Here is an 18,951-nt window from a genome sequence, read left to right as displayed (position 1 = left end):
GTTCTCACAATATATGATACCTAATAAATCACAACATTGTTTTTCTGATGATCTGGAAGGTTTGCAAATGATTGACAGAAACTGAAAAATCAATTTTTATGTAATTTTATTAAAGGCTGGCCACTATTCATAAATGTCTGTATGTAAAGTATATTGTAAAATCATTTTAGGTAAGAGAAATATACTAAAATGCTTGCTTCAGTTGACAAATCTCTTAAATTTACTTTCTAATGTGAGAGGGAAGGATAATGAGAAGTTTATGAGCAAATAAACTAATTTAGAGATTACAAAAATATTATTGGTATTAGGATGTGAGGAGTTAAGAGAAATCCTGTGCACTAAGTAAATTCTCGCTAGTGTGAGTGAAATGATAAATTATTCTAAGGGAATTTTAGGCTATTTTGCCAGTTACGGAACTTGCCTGGTAATATTTATTGAATTGGATACATGGGATTTATATATATTAACCACCATATATGATACATTATAAAGACATCATTATATTTTTATTTGTAATAAAAATTTAGTCAACTGAAGAAAATATGTATATTAGTCGAACTGCTAGATTTGTATAGAAATGCTAGCAATGCAAATTTTTTAAACCTTAATTTGCTTTGAAGAGACACATTTTTAATAAATGAATATTTTTTATTTACTAATGTTGTATGTATGAATATAATAGGCTACTAGAACAACTTATGTCACAGAATAGGCTTCAAATTTTGTTCTGACTTTCAGATTCCTGACTGGGAAATCTCAGATTGACACTGAATCCAACAGAACAAAGTTTAAAAGAAAACTCATTCATTATTTATAATCTACTGCTACAAAGCTATACTTCTATATAAGCATTGAAAACTCTGGCTATAGATTTCTGACACTCACAAAAATGTCTAGCCATGCAGAGCTAATTGAAACTACAGGATATTTCAATAAGTCAGTTAGTATTGAGAATTGGCTGTGTACTCAGCTTTGTGCAGTGAAGGGTATAGGAACTTATCTTGGTAGAAAACACACATACAAAGAAGTATTTTAAATTATGAATAACCCACAATATAAGATGTTTTAAATAGTTTTCTAATAATAACTGACTTTTAGGTAGAAATGATTAAATGTTTGACAATGTCATTAAATTGTTGGAATCCTTTTGTGGAACAAATATTAATTGAGCACTTGTCATGTTCCTGTAATGTGCACTGTGAAGAGGGCTTCCCATTGTCCACTGAGCTTACATTTTATTTAGGGAGAAAAACTATAAACAACTGAACATTTTGGTATGAAGTCATCGATATGGTGAGATAGCAACTGGCACTGCATGGACATTTCTCTACTTAGATAGGATCCTTAGAGAAGTATTCCCAATAAAGTAGACATTAGAGCCACTTAGGTAGCAAAAAGCATAGGATACTGGAAGAACATAAAGGCCACTGTTAGTATTTGGGGAGGAGAGGGCAAGAAGTAGTATTATTTTATAACTCAGAATATTGTTTCAAATTTAATTGTACCTACAATGGAAAATTAGTGAAATGATTTAAGCAGGGAGATAACCTATAATTTAAGATTTTTTTAAAGTTCACCTTAATTACATTGAAAAATGCAAGAATAAAAACGAATTAAAGGTGGGTTTGGAGGAAAGATGGCTGCTAATAGGAAGGAAGGCTGCAAGATAGAGTGTGAGTGAGAGAATGAAAGGAGAGAGTGTGGATGTGAGGGGAGTGTCTATTTGTGAGTGAGGGACAGCTATATTCCAAAGTACTGTTGGGGACTGCCAGACTGGCTCCCCTGACTGGGCAGCCTCTACTGCTGCTGAAATATCTCCCGGAGCTGCCGGCTCTGCCGCAGAGACGATGCCGTCTTGAAGGGGAGAGTGGCTGTGATTGGAAGCCTAGCCTTACCTTCAACCGGGAAGAACTTGGATACTCCCTGGGACCCTACAACCACAATACCCAGGGACCAGCTGCAAACCCACGAACACCAGGTCTCAAGCAGTGTGAATACACAGACTTGGACAAGCCCTGAACCTTCTCACAGAAAGGTCAGATATCACCTAGAGAAAGGTGAGGTCTGTAATCCAGGCTGGAGGAAGAAACCCATGCAGTGGAATCTAGAGTTTCAGAAGTCTGCGCCCCACAGAATCTGCAGCCATTGGGGTCAGTGTAGCCTGCGAATGTGGAAGGTGGTCCACAGGAATGCTGGCAGAAAGGAACTCTAGAAATCAACCCAAAACTGTACTGGGCACAGAAAGGCAGCCTGAAGTTCTACCAGTGTACTGGCTGTGCAGTGCCAGGGGAAAAAGATGTGTGCAGAGACATGTGCAAAGTCACGCACAGTGCTGGAGGAAAAAGTCGTGAGTGTGCGCTTACTCTGGCTTTTTTCTTCTTCTTTAAATTCTTGCTTTTGATTACTAAGCCCAGTATATAGGATCTCCCAATTAAAAATACTCCCATAGACTGCAGGGGAAAGCTGGTTTTGTGGAGCCTGGGGATCAGCATGGGGAAAAAGATCAGAAAACCAGCTCTGGGGCAGTCCATTCCACCAACCCAGTAGTAAGTGTGGCAGGGAAAACAAAATCTAAATACTGGGTAGAGAAAACTTATAGCCCCAGATGTCAATTCAGAAACACTGCCACCCAGGGGTTGAATCACAAATTGTCTCTTGTGTAAATACAACTAAAGGCAGGCTGAGAAACAAAGATATACTGCCTATATGAAAACAGGATTGTGGCTTACGACACAGAGGAGCAGTGAAATGCAGTGAATTTCAGTACTATCCTGACTACCTGACAGGAAACACACCTGCCAAGCAAAACAGTAGAGGAAGTGAATGACCTTCACTACTGCACATTTTTATTTTTTATCTTTTACTTAAGAAACTAATTTTTTTCTCACTTGATTTTACCCTTTTAATTATTTTATTTTTATTTTTAATTAATATTATTACTACTATTATCTTACCATTTTTTAAAGTTTCATTTTATTTTTTTATTTTGTTTTATTTTATTTTATTTTGGGATTAGTGTTCTACATTCTATTTTCATTTTTCCTTTAGCATCATTTTACTCTATCTCAACTTTACCTTTATGCCAACACTCTCTTCCTCACTTTTTCCCTTTTGTTGTACTGTTTCTCTTACCCTATTCCTGCTTTAGATTTCCCCATTCTTTCTTTTTACCCTGTTAAAAATTCATTCTATTTATATATCTAATTTCTGCTTCCCTGCCCCAAGTCCATACATACATACATCTCTCTTCTCTTTATTCACTATCCAAATTGTATTTCTCTCTTCCCTTTTCTTTTTTTTTTGTTTTATGTTTTTTGTTTTATTTTGTTTTGTTTTGCCCTTCTTTCTCTCTGTCCTATTGTTGTTGTTTGTTTGATTGTTGATTAGTTTGTTTTTCTTGTTTGTGTGATAGTTTCTCTTTTTTTTTTTTGCTTCTGTTTTTACTCTCCTTGCTTGTTATTAGTTATTGTTTGTAGTTTGCATTCATCTCTGGGTGTTGGTTGTTTGCATTTTTTTGGATTAGTTGTTGTTCTATTGGCATTTTCTCCCAGTATAAATAGTTTTTTCCCCTTCTTTTTATTCTCTTTCTTTTCTCTCTTACTTTTGTTCCTTTTCTCAATATCATTTTTGCACTCTTTTTTTTTTCAATCTCCTAATTCTCTTTTCTCTGGTGGTCATCTTTATTTGGGGTTATTAGTATAGTGAATACATTTGTGTTCAGTGCCTTGTGCATTGCCCCTTGTTTTGTTGTATTCTGTGCCTTTAAATCAACACAGGAGAGAGAGCTACATAACCAGACACCTGGAGAGGAGCGATCATGGGGAGACAAAGAAACAGCCCACATATGAAAGAAAAGGAGCATCACCAGAAAAGGAAGTAAATGAAATTGAGGCAAGCAATATATAAGAGAAAAAAATTCAAAGAAATGGTTATAAAGTCACTGAAAATGTTTATAAGGAAGACAAATTCAACAATACGTGTAAGAACCAAGAAGAAATTAAGAAGAACCAAGAAGAAATGAAAACTGACATAGTTGCAATAAAGACCTCAATAGAAAGCATCAGCAGTAGACTAGAAGAAGTGGAAGACTGCATCAGTGAGCTAGAAGACAAGGTAGGAAAAAATACCCAAACAGAGCAGCATTTAGGCCAGCCGTGGGCAAACTACGGCCCGCGGGCCGGATCCGGCCCGTTCGGCTGTTCTATCCGGCCCTCGGAGCCGAAAGAGCAGAGGGTTCTCTTGCTCTCCCCTCCACTCCTTTACTTTGAATTTATATTAGTTCACACAAACACTCCATCCATGCTTTTGTTCCGGACCTCCGGTCCAGTTTAAGAATCCATTGTGGCCCTCGAGTCAAAAAGTTTGCCCACCCCTGATTTAGGCTCTAAGAGGAGAGCCTAAAGGAACTTTGGGACAACATGAAACGAAACAACATCTGCATAATAGGGGTGCCAGAAGGAGAGAAAACTGAGCAAGGAATAGAAAACCTGTTTGAAGAAATAATGACAGAAAATTTCCCTGATATAGGGAAGAAAAAACTCACACAAGTCCAAGAAGTTCACAGAGTCCTAAACAAAATGAACTCCAAAAGACTGATGCCAAAGCACATTATAATTAAATTGGCAAACACCAATGACAAAGTAAGAATCTTAAAAGCTGCCAGAGAGAGACAGAAAGTTACCTACAAAGGATCCATCATCAGAGTAGTGACTGATTTCTCAACAGAAACACATCAGGCCAGAAGGGAATGGAATGAAACATACAAAAGTCATTCAAAGGAAGGGTCTGAATCCAAGAATACTATATACCCAGCAAGGCTATTAATCAAAATTGAGGGTGAAATCAGGAGCTTTACAGACAAAAAAGGACTAAGGAAATTTATTACCACCAAACCAGCAATGCAAGAAATGCTAAAGGGTCTGCTGTAAAAAGAAGAAATAGGAAGTGAAGAAGGAACACAGACATAAAGAATAAAAATGGTGACAAACAAGTACCTATCAATAATAACTTTAAATGTAAATGGATTAAATGCCCCAATCAAAAGACATAGGGTAGCTAAGTGGATAAGGAAACATGACCCATGTATCTGCTATCTACAGGAAACCCACCTAAGAAAAAATGACTCACTCAGACTGATGGTGAAAGAATGGAAAAAGGTTTTTCAGGTGAATGAAAATGAAAAAAAATCTGGGGTAGCAATACTTATATCTGACAAATTAGACCTCAAAGTAAAGGCCATAAGAAGAGATAAGGAAGGCCCCTTCATAATACTAAAGGGAGCAATCCAGCAAGAAGAAATAACTCTGGTAAACATATACACACCCAATACAGGAGTACCCAAATACATAAAAAAAACTTCTGGAAGATATCAAGGTAGAGATTGACAGCAATACAGTCATAGTAGGGGACTTTAATACCCCACTAACACCACTGGACAAATCCTCTAAACAAAAAAATCAGCAAAGAAACATCAATCCTAAATGACTCACTAGATCAGATGGAATTAATTGACATATTCAGAACTTTTCACCCCACAGCGACAGGATATACATTCTTCTCAAGTGTACATGGGTCGTTTGCAAAGATAGACCATATATTGGGACACAAGCAAAGTGTCTTCAAATTCAAGAAGATAGAAATCATATCAAGCATCTTCTCAGATCACAGTGGCATAAAACTGAAAATCAACTACAATAAAAAAAATTAAAAAAAAACAAAACAAACATCTGGAGGCTAAATAACATGCTATTAAACAATTACTGGGTTACCAAAGAGATCAAAGAAGAAATAGAAAGCATCGTGGCAACAAACAACAATGAAAGCACAACAATCCAAAATCTATGGGACACAGTGAATGCAATCTTAAGAGGTAAGTTCATATCTCTACAGGCCTACCTCAAAAAACAAGAAACAATGGTAATAAATTATCTAACCATACAACTCAAAGACTTTGAAAGAGAGCAATAAGAAAAGCCCAGTGTAAGCAGAAGGAAGGAAATAGTAAAGATCAGAGTGGAGATAAATTACATAGAGACCCAAAAATAAAAGTACAGAAGATCAACAAAACCTAGAGCTGAGCTGGTTCTTTGAAAGGATAAACAAGATTGATGTACCTCTAGCCAGGCTCACCAAGAAGCAAAGAGAGGACCCAAATAAACAAAATCAGAAATGAGAGGGGTGAAATAACAATAGACACCACAGAAATAGGAAAATCATAAAAAAATACTATGAGCAACTCTACTCCAACAAACTGGTCAACCTAGAAGAAATGGACATATTCCTAGAAAAATACGACCTTCCAAAACTCAACCAGGAGGAATAACAAAATCTGAATAGGTCGATAACTATGGAGGAAATTGAAGCAGTCATCACAAACGCTTCCAACAAACAAAAGCCCTGGACCAGATAGCTTCACAGGGGAGTTTTATCAAACATTCAAAGAAGAAATAAAATCTGTCTTCCTCAGACTATTCCAAAAAATTCAAGAGGAAGGAGCACTTCCATGCTCTTTCTACAAAGCCAGCATCACCCTAATCCCAAAACCAGATAAAGACACCACAAAGAAGGAGAATTACAGGCCAATATCCCTCATGAACATAAATGCCAAAATCCTCAACAAAATTATAACAAATGAAATCCAGCATTACATTAGAAAGATCATACACCATGACCAAGTGGGATTTATTCCGAGGGTGCAAGGATGGAACAATATCCACAAATCGATACATGTGATATACCACATAAACAAACTGAGAGATAAAAACCATATAATCATATCCATAGATGCAGAAAAAGTATTTGAAAAAATCCAACACCCTTTCTTGATAAAAACTCTCAGCAAGATGGGAATAGAAGGATCATACCTCAACATAATAAAAGCCATATATGACAAACCCACAGCCAACATCATACTTACTGGGCAAAAACTAAAACCATTTCCCCTAAGAACAGGAACAAGACAGAGATGTCCACTTTCACCACTCCTGTTCAACTTAGTTAGAAGTACTATGTAGCCATAGAGATCAGACAAGAAGAAGAAATAAAAGGCATCCAAATTGGAAAAGAAGTAAAACTGTCCTTATTCACAAATAACATGATACTATACATAGAACACCCCAAAGACTCCATCAAAAAACTACTAGACCTAATAAATGAATTTGACAATGTAGCAGGATACAAAATTAACACCAAGAAATCTATGGCCTTTTTATACACTGATAGCCACAGCTATCCTGAGAAAGAAGAACAAAGTTGGAGGGATCATAATACCACATATCAAGCTATATTACCAAGCCACAGTTCTCAAAACTGCCTGGTACTGGCACAAGAACAGAAATATAGACCAATGGAACAGAATAGAGAACCCAGAAATTTACCCAAACCATTATACTCAATTAGTATTTGACAAAGGAGGCAAGAGCATACAATGGAGTCAAAACAGCATCTTTAATAAATGGTGCTGGGAAATTTGGTCAGATACATGCAAAAAAATCAAACTAGATCACCAACTTACACCATACACAAAAACAAACTCAAAATGGCTAACTGACTTGAATGTAAGATGGGAAACCATAAAAATCCTACAAGACTCCATAGGCAGCAAAATTGCAAACATATGTTGTAGCAATATCTTCTTTTTTTTATTTATTTTTTTATTATTTTTTTAAAAATATATTTTATTGATATTTTACAGAGAGGAAGAGAGAGGGATAGAGAGCTAGAAACATCGATGAGAGAGAAACATCGATCAGCTGCCTCCTGCACACCACCCACTGGGGGTGTGCCTGCAACCAAGGTACATGCCCTTGACCGGAATTGAACCCAGGACCCTTCAGTCCGCAGGCTGACGCTCTATCCACTGAGCCAAACCGGTTTTGGCTGTAGCAATATCTTTACAGACACAGATCCTAGGGCAAGAGAGACTAAGAAGAAAATAAACAAATGGGACTACATCAAAATGAAAAGCTTCTGCACAGCAAAAGAAGCCATCATCAAAGCAACAAGAAAGCCCACTGCATGGGAGAACATATTTACCAATGTTATCTCCGATAAGGATTTAATCTCCAACATTTACAGGGAACTGATACAACTTAACAAAAGGAAGATAAACAGTCCAATCAAAAAATGGGCAAATAACCTAAATAGACACTTTTAGAAAGAGGACATACAGAAAGCCAAGAGACATATGAAAACATGCTCAGTCACTAATCATCTGAGAGATGCAAATCAAAACAACAATGAGGTACCATCTCACACCTGTCAGAATGGTTATCATCAACAAATAAACAAATGACAAGTGCTGGCAAGGATGTGGAGAAAAAGGAACCCTCGTGCACTGCTGGTGGGAATGCAGCCTGGTGCAGCCACTGTGGAGAACAGTATGGCGTTTCCTCAAAATTTTAAAAATGGAACTGCCATTTGACCCAGTAATACCACTTCTAGGAATATATCCTAAGAAACTAGAAACACCAATCAGAAAGGATATATGCACCCCTATGTTCATCGCAGTACAATTTACAATAGCTAAGATTTGGAAACACAATTTACAATGGCTAAATGCCCATCAGCAGATGAGTGGATTAGAAAACTATGGTACATCTACACAATGGAATACAACGCTGCTATAATAAAGAAGGAATTCTTACCATTTGCAGCAGCATGGATGAAACTGGAGAGCATTATGCTAAGTGAAATGAGCCAGTCAGTGAAAGAAAAATACTACATGATTTCACACATTTATGGATAATAAAGAACATTATAACCTGATGAACAAAAAGATAGATACAGAGGCAGAGAAGCATTGAACAAACTGACAAATTACAGTGGGAAGGCTGGGGAGGGTTAGGTGGGGGTAAGAGATCAACTGAAGGACTTGTATGCATGCATATAAGCTTAACCAAGGGACACAAAACACTGCGTGGCATGGGGGGGGGGCGGTTGAGGTCATGTGTTGGGGGGTAAGGGAGGCTGGGGGAAGGTTAATGGGGAAAAAAAGGGAGACATATGTACTACTATTTGTAATACTTTAAACAATTAAAAAACACACAAAAATTAAATGTATCATTCAGGAATATTTCTTCAAGTGAAAGACTCCATAATGTAGCCAAGAATCATCAGTAATAAGTTTTGGACATTTATGTGGTCAGTATTGAACTTGCTTTCATAGAGAGGTGCCATCTTAATTTAATTCAGGAGATTTGAATCAGAATTGGTGTTTATTAAATTAAATAGATATAAATTACAGACTTAGGTTTTGTGTTTTTAAAGCACTTGAACATATATTATCTCACTCTGTATACCATGCCGGTTCTCAAGAAGCAAACAGAGCTTTAAATAGGTCATATAATAAGCTAAGACCAGACAAATGAGGCAAAACAAATCATGGGAAAAGCAAGAAGAAAACGAAATATATGTGGAAATACCCTGAGTCAGGGAAGAGCTTGGCATAATGAATGAACTAAAAGGACACTGTGATAAACAAAGTAATTTTGAAAGAAAGGAGTGGTAGTTAGTATTCTTTTCTAGATTATTAACCTAAAGTTTAAGACAATGATGTAACTTGTACAAATTTTTTATTAGTCTCTAGCATTTTCAAGAAGTAGGGTCTAGATTTCTAAAAGTACCATACCATATTGATCCCTTCCTGCCAATGTTGAGGTAATATGTTCATAACTAATAATATCATATCCCAGGTAAAATTGTTGATTTTAAACCTACATTATCATTGCATCACGTCAGTTGACATATGTCCCAGATATTGTATCTGGGTAATCTCTAATCCATTACTCTTCCACTAGAACAGTTATGATTATCATGAAGATTAACTCAATTTTATTGTGTTCTGTTCATCTAATATCCTGAATTTAGCCTGTAATTTAAACTTCCTGAATGCAAAGTTTACAATTTTTCTAACACTAAAGTATTAGTAGTCCATTTTATCCTTATAATTTGACTTCAGAGAAAATTGTGTAGTTTTGAATAAAACATGATTGTTAATACCCATGAATCATTGAAAATTAACTGAATAAAACATTTAATACCATCTGTAATCTACTTTCTTTCTTAGTGATCTAAATCAATATTAGCTCAGAGAAAAAAAAAGATTCATAAAGAAATTGAAACTCTCAATAAGTCAAAAATAACATTTTCTTTAATGTGTACAAGGAAAAACAAAATGTGCATTTTTATGAAGATGTAGTATCTATTATTTTTGATTCTTTAAAAACAGTAGATACAAAATATAATGAAATTGAAGAAAGTCCAGGAAGATAAGAGTAGATTAATACAGAAAGCAAGGAAAGATCTCAAGAAGATAAATGTATTGGTGGATCTTCAATCTTTACTAAATGAGAGGGGCTTTAACAAACTCTACCAAAATCTTAACGTGATACAGCTAGAGCTTACTCTTGGAGCAACCAGCCCTGGATTTGAATTACTGTTCTGGCACTTAATAACTGTGTAAACTTGAAATCATTGCAAGAGTCTCTCAGAGTCTGTTTCCCAGTCAGAAAAACAGAAGTGAATAATACTTCAAAAGGTCTTGGGGAAAATAAATTACATCTTTCATCAAAGGGCCCAGCATATACACTTTAAAAGATACTCAACAAATCATAATCACTTTCTTTCTACACTCCTGTATCTAAATGGAAATAATATGTACATTATGGAACACTTAATTAATAAGTAAATTACAAAATCAGATATTATAGACAGAAAATATCACTGCTGTTTAGGTACTAAAATAGTGCATTGATGCTCATGAGTTATAAGGAAAAACTGGACTTTTAAAACTTGCCCTTAAAGAACAATCATGTACTTTAACAATAAGATCTCTGATGGCAATTTCAGACTGTTACATTGATTGATTAATGATAGAATTGTGACACTAATTATGTTATCAAAATCTTTGTTCATTGATTATAATTATCAGAGTGAGCCTTGTGATTATGACAAATATTCTAAATTTAATTTACCATTAAAATATTACCAATGTTTTAATGTTGAAGCACTCATCTATTCCGTTTACCTGACCTGGACATACAGGATCACTCTGGGCAGATAGTGGCCAGAGGGTAATGTTTCATATACTGTCATTCTCCCACACTAGGGGAAGTCTGAAGATGCCAATCCTATATAATAAAAGAGTAATATGCAAATTAACCATCACTCTGCTACACCCACAAGCCACGCCCACAAGCCAATCAGGAGCAAATATGCAAATAAACCCAACCAAGATGGCTATGGCCACAGAGAGCAGGAGGGAGGCTTGTGTTTCCCTGGTAATGGAGGAAGCCAAGCTTTCCACCTACCCTTGCCCGCCTAGGCCTCCACTCAAGGCTACGAAGTTTCAATGATAGAAGATACATAAACCTAAACAGAAATGGCGGCAGCCACGGAGCTGGAAAGAGCAGGAGGCTAGGGTTGCCCCTGGTGATGGAGGAAGCCAAGCTTTCCGCACACCCTGGCCAGCCCAGGCCTCTGCTTAAGGCTACAAAGTTTCAATTATAGAAGATAAATAAATCCAAAAAAATGGCTGCTGCCATGGAGCAAGCAGAAGGCTTGGCTCCACTCCAGGCTACAAAGTTTCAATTATAGAAGATAAATAAACCCCAGATACCAGGGCCTCAACTTGGGTGGCCAGGGGGTGTGGCCGGCCTGCAAACCACCACAGGCCCCTCACCCAAGCCACCCCACGCCCCAAGGGAACCCCAACCCTGATCCAGGACACCCTTCAGGACAAACCAGCTGGCCCCCACCCGTGCACCAGGCCTCTATCCTATCTAATAAAAGAGTAATATGCAGATTGATCATCACTCCAACACACAAGATGGCTGCCCCCATGTGGACACACGATGGCCACCACAAGATGGCCAGCAAGGGAGGGCAGTTGTGGGCGATCAGGCCAGCAGGGGAGGGCAGTTGGGAGGGACCAGGCCTGCAAGGGAGGGCAGTTGGGAGCGATCAAGCCTGCAGGGGAGGGCAGTTAGGGTTGACCAAGCTGGCAGAGGAGGGAAGTTGGAGCGACCAGGCCTGCAGGGAAAGGCAGTAGGGAGGGACCCAGGGCTGCAGGGGAGAGCAGTTGCGGGGGACAAGGCCTGCAGGGGAGGGCAGTTAGGGGTGACCAGGCTTGCAGGGGAGGGCAGTTAGGGGCAAACAGGCTGGCAGGGGAGTGGTTAGGGGGTGATCAGGCTGGGAGGCAGAAGCGGTTAGGGGCAATCAGGAAGGCAGGCAGGTGAGCAGTTGGGAGCCAGCAGTCCTGGATTGTGAGAGGGATGTCCGACTGCCCGTTTAGGCCCGATCCCACTGGGCAGTCGGACATCCCTTGAGGGGTCCCAGATTGGAGAGGGTTCAGGCTGGGCTGAGGGACACCCCTCTCCCCTGTGCATGAATTTTGTGCACTGGGCCTCTAGTGATAGATAACATCTCTAGTCTGTCAAATGAAAGCAAATGATAATATTTTGGGCAATGGAAAATATACTAAATGTATTATATTAAACCAAGAAGAATTCATCACTGAGTAATAGGGAATACATGTGAAAAAGAGAAGCCTAGAGAGAAATAGTTATTTGCACACAGAAATCCCTGCTCATAATAAATATTTAACTCAATGCCAGTGAGGTTGTCACCAACGATCCCACTTTGTTGAATTAATGTGTTTATTTGAGATCACAATATATGAAAGATACATAATTTTGGTTATTTGCATCTTGCAGTCAGTAACACCTGAGCGTGTTAAAGACAAGAGGTAGGCTTTTGAAAGTTATAGTTTCTTTGATAAAATGCAAAAAGAATTGAATTCATTTTGTGAATTCAGTTTGTAAAAATATACTTAGAAACAAAATGTTAAATCCAGTGAAAATCATCTGTTATTGAACTTCATATGTCATTGTTGTTCATATTCTTTCCTTAAAATTTAAAGAAGATATAAATAACATAATTTTCCTGTATGATTTTTCTGCCTTTGCACTTTAAGAAGTAACCATCATTTCCCAAAGAAGTGCTGGGGCGGGAAGGGGGTCTCAGCTCTTTCCTTTCCAAAACATGGAATACTTAATAATATTCCCTGTCTCATACTACTGTCAAATCAGGTCTAGATGCTTTAGTGGAGTTTTCTTCCTAGTGGGAAAAGACAAACAAGTAAATAATGTCATGGGATTTAATTATTATGTAGGAAAATGAAGCAAGGGAGAATTAGAGAATGCTGAGGAAGCTGAAACTATTATTTTAAATAATATGGTTAGAGAAATTCTCTGTGATGAGTGACATTTGAGAAGAGGTAGGAGGGAGCTTGCAGTTACAAGGGCAGTAGTCACCAGGGCAAGGCTCTGAGGCATGTCTTTGGCATGTTAGAGCAGCAATAAATGGCGTAGAAAAATAATTAAATAGATGACTCAATTAACTGTTATCTCCAGTGGTAGAAAAATCTCAGTAACACTCCATCTCCCTGTTGCTGTTTTATGTTACTTTTTCCCCTTTTAGAACCTGTCTTTCCCCAAAGCCTCACCATCCCAGCCATCCCATTCAGTTGGTTTTAACATTATTGGGCTGAAGATATACACTGAGTGGCCAGATTATTATGATCTCTGAACACATAATAATATGGCCACTCAGCATATATATATTAGAGGCCCAGTGCATGAATTCGTGCATGGGTGGGGTCCGGCCAGCCTGGCCAGGGGGAGGGGACATGGGCAGTTGGCCGGCCTGCCTGCTGGTTGAACTCCTGGTCGAGGGGACAATTTGCATATTAGCCTTTTATTAGATAGGATATACACTGAGTGGCCAGATTATTATGCATTCAGAGATCATAATAATCTGGCCACTCAGTGTACACTTGCCATCTACCTTCTATACTAATGGTGGTTTAGCTTTAACACAAAGTTCCCTTAGGTTTGCCTTTAGCATGCAATGTCTTTGATGATAAAACAAGTTCATATATTTATACACTCAACTTTTTTGCTTGCATCACTGATAATCAAGTTCATTTATTAAAAATATTTTGGACTTTGTTATGTATATGATGTAAAATTCTTCCACAATACACCTAGTTTGGACTGCTTTTTTTTTTTTTTTTCATTCATTCTACTTTAATTCAATGGCATGTTCTGAGGATATGAGGTGTGTGTGTGTGTGTTGTTGTTTTTTCATCTCTGTGTTGTTGCTTTTTCACATATACTTTATTCCCTCTTTTTAAAACATTAATTAGACTAAGTTGTAAATTATCAACCTTTTATTTGCAATTAAACTTCTAAGACACAACCTGCCAAATTGCCCTGATTTTCTCAAACAATTTTTCTAACTCATTAAATTGTTCCTTATCTTTGCATCCTTTATGCAAATATGGATAGAATAGTGTAATAAGGTCTCATGTACCAATCACCTGAATTTTCTTATCAATCCATTAATCTTTTTTTCATCTTTACTTTATTCATATCATTCACTTACTTCCCTGGTGGATTATTTTAAAGCAAATCCCAGCTATTATATCATTTTATGTAGAAATATATATTAATGAACAGGTAGAGAATAAGGCTTTTTTTATTTAAGAAGTGCATACACCTGAAACTATAAAACTCTTAGAAGAAAACATATTCAGTAAGCCTTTTGACATCAGCTTTGGTTATAATTTTTAGGATCTGACACCTAAAACAAAAATAAAAAAAGTGGCCTATATAAATCGAAAAAGCTTCTTTCTGTACAGCAAAAGAAATCATCAACAAAATGAAAAAGCAACTTACTGAATAGGAGAAAATATTTGCAATCATATCAATTATATATTTAATAAGGGATTAACACCTTGATTTCTCCTTATTACCAAAATATAAATCAATAGCAATTTGTTTTATTTAAAAATGGGCAGAAGATCTGAATAGACATGCCCCCCCCAATAAGATATGCACATGGTAAATGGGTACATGAAAAGATTCTTAGCATCACTAATCATCAGGGAAATGCAAATTAAAACCGTAATGCGGTATTACCTCACACTGTTAGAATGACCATTATTAAAAAGACAAGAAATAGCAAGTATTGGTGAGAATGTGGGGAAACAGAACCTTGTGTCTTGTTGGTGGGAAGGTAAAGTGGTGCAGCCACTATGGAAGTTCCTCAAAAAATTAAACATAGAACTACCATATGATCTCTATAGCTATTTTGTTTCTTTGGCTTGACACTCAAATAAGATTCAGACCATTTACAATTTTAAATATTGATGCTCATATTATAATTCTTAAAATTCCCGTTTTATAAAAGATTTGTACATTAATTACTTTTATTTACTGCTCTTTTTTTGTCATCTTGTTTCTTTAAAAGTTTGTCCTGGGTTTGAGGATTATTTTTAGGTTGTGTTGATTGTTGTGAAATGTTTGATGATGTTTGCTTGTATTCTCAGATGTAAGGTGATGTCTGTTTGGTATGAGAACCCCTGTTCCTTTCTCGGTCAGTCAGTTGTAGATATTGATTTCAGAGATCTCCCAACTCCTGTGGGAGATCTGTGCTTACAAAGTATCATGAACAAGAAATAAACTTGGAGAAACACTCAAAAGTTAGAAAGATAATGAACTGACATACCAGAGATAACCAGATCTTCACACTTTACCTTCCCACTAACAAGACACAAGTTTATAAATAAACTAATATATAGAGGTGTGTAGATATTAATGTTTAGGGGAATTATCTCTATAATTCCCCTGTTCTGCTTTTTATGGTATGCAGGTGGCCTATCTTGATTTTCAGGTCCCCACATTCCTTTTAGACCTCACTCATAATTGAGATATTTTCTCTGTCTTTCTCTTACTCCCAAACTCCATCCTGGGGATGTAGAGAGAGGAGGTGCAAATATGGCTGTCTTTTTTTTTTTTTTTTTTTTCCTGAGTTAAAGTCCTATAAAGGGAAGAGGAAGGGGCCAAATCATCTTATGCTATTATTACAGGTTTGTAATTAATCTCCCTGATAATTACCAGAAGGACCTCCTGGATTTATTTCCTCTTTTGAATTTGTGCTTGGAGCATGCCCAGAAGTGCCCCCACCACTGTAATCATACACTCCTATAAGTGTGAAGATCTGGTTATCTCAGGTATGTCAGTTCATTATCTTTCTAACTTTTGAGTGTTTCTCAAAGTTTATTTCTTGTTCATGATACTTTGTAAGCACAGTAATAGCTATGCATACATAAATGCAAATACACCATTTCATAGATATATTTATGTATTTATATGTACATAGATTATTTTCTATTACTCTCTTATGGCATAAGAAAAATGCTATACACACACATTCTCTCTAATTCATGATAAGACAAAAGGTGGACAGAGTGCTCAATCTGATTTATTGATTCAATGCATTGCTTATTTCTTTGTAATCTTAAATTAGATTAAGTTATACTAATTATATGTATTAAATCTAACTCTACATAGATAAAGATATCTATTCATCTATCTATCTATCATCTATCATCTATCATCTATCTATCTATCTATCCATCTATCTATCTATCTATCTATCTATCTATCTATCTATCATCATCTATGGAGAAAATTTAAGATCCAAAACTGAATTAGAAAGAAAAATAAAACCAAATTGCATAATCTAATCATTTATATATTGTCATCTCATTCTTTCTATCATTTAGATATGCATCAACTCTTGAAATAATTATGATTTAATGAGACAAAAATGTTCAAGGTAGATCTAGATCCTATTAACTTTGTCATTTAAGTGTGAGTATTGCCAGCTGAGCTTTAATAAGTGAGGTCAAAACTAAACTCTTAATATGAAGGTTTTCAATCATAGTAAGATGTTGATAATATCCTTTAATCCAGCTTTTATTATTAAATACTAGAGGCCTGGTGCATGAAATTCGTGCACTGGGGGGGGGGGGGGGTGTCACTCAGCCCGGCCTGCACCCTCTTGCAGTCTGGGAGCCTTCAGGGGATGTCCGACCATGACTGTCCGACCAAAGCCTTCAGTCGGACATCCTTAGCTCTGCCGTGGAGACGGGAGAGGCTCCTGCCACCACCACTGCGCTCTCCAGCCTGTGAGCCTGGCTTCTGGCTGAGCAGCACTCCCCCTGTGGGAGTGCACTGACCACCAGAGGGCAGCTCCTGCATTGAGCATCTGCCTCCTCGTGGTCAGTGTACGTCATAGCAACCAGTCATTCCACTGTTCGGTCAATTTGCATATTAGCCTTTTATTATATAGGATAATGGACAAGAGTACTTAAAATTATGCCACTAAACACATGAAATAAACAGTTTTGTATTCTAGAAATAAACTAATATATAGAGGTGTGTGGATATTAATGTTTAGGGGAATTATCTCTATAATCATTCATTTCATAAAATAAATGTTTTAAAGGTATTGGAAACATTAGAAAACAGACAAAAAGAGAAAGTTCTGATGTATCCTCTACCAGCACACACTTGCACTATCTGAAGGTCTATCATATGAAAATAAATATGATATTTGCCTTGCCTCAAAGAACAAGTTAAAATTTTGCAGAGGTATTTAAAGACTACACACTTCAAGTTATTAATAACAAGAACTAATTAAAAGGACCCTAGCTGGTTTGGCACAGTGGCTAGAGCATTGGCCAGGGGACCTGAGGGTCCCAGGTTTGATTTCAGTCAAAGGTACATACCTCAGCTGCAGGCTCGTCCCTGGCCCTAGCCATCGCCCTAATTGGGGCTCCTGCAGGAGGCAAGCAATTGATGTATTTCTCTCACAATGATGTTTCCCTCTCTCTTCCACTCTCTCTAGAAATCAATGGGAAAAAAGCAATGCTGCCTAATAATGAAATGTTTTTATTAGGTAGTGAGTTTTGTTTTTAGTTATTCAAATAGAGGCTAAAATGTAACCTGTTTAGGTAATTGTAGATACAATTCTTGATCAGGAGGATGTGTGTTAGGTGAATGAGCTAGTTGTTACTAATAACTCTTTCTGCTTTAAGACACTTTGATTCATATAAATTATGCTAGGGACCAGTTGGTATTGAAAAAATATTTACATAAGGTCTACATTAATTGAGAAATTGCCTTTTATCATATTTTTTGCTTATATTACTTTACAAGCTTAGTCATTTAAAGGCTGATTTACCTGACAGCTTTTACTTTCATTACATAAATTCATTAACTGCTTTGTTGCCTGGTCTAATGATCATTAAGTGAAAATGGGCATCTGGAATAACACAGCTGGGGTCCACTTTACCCAGATTCTTTTTAGCAGTTGTATAGCTACATGATGGTCATACCCACTGTTCTCTCTGAACATTAGTGCTCCATAACTGTCTTTTACAATGCAATCCATTTGCTTCCTTCACCTGACTCTATTAAAGGGATAAATAGACTTAAGCTGTGCTTATACTAAGGAGAGAGTAGGTGGTGGTGGTAGGGAAGAGAAATACCTTACTTTAAAAGTAACATTAAGATTTATGGGCCCATTAAATCTGTATTTACTTGAATATTTTTTTAAATAGCAAGAATATCTAGTAAACTTTAAAGGTTCAGAACTATTGATTCAGATAGAAATTCCTAACTCAAAAGGATAACATTTATATGACAAGTGGTGCTAATTGGCATATTGTTCTCCATGATGTAAAAGTTCACTCTTGTGAGTATTGTTTCTTTAGTATAGAGATTCTCTTCCCCAATGGCTATATGGGGCATTTGCATATGAAATATTGCTTTAAAATGATAGATTTAACCCCCGCAAAACAGTTCTTACCTGTTTAGACTTTTTTCCTAAGTAAGTACATATATTTTAGAAAACCAATGTATCAGATATGCCAATATAATGGCCATTTATTATAGTTATTTATTCATAATGTATTAGTGCTTTCCAATATAAAGGTTTACCTGAAGGATTGGTGTAATGTTAATACAATTTTAAAATTGTTATCATATGTTGATTATGAATTGTTAGATTAAAAAAATAAAATCTGTTCTTGTAATTTAC

The sequence above is a fragment of the Plecotus auritus genome (assembly GCF_963455305.1).
Source record: "Plecotus auritus genome assembly, chromosome: 3".
Lineage (NCBI taxonomy): Eukaryota > Metazoa > Chordata > Mammalia > Chiroptera > Vespertilionidae > Plecotus > Plecotus auritus.
Note: the sequence above shows the minus strand (reverse complement) of the source record.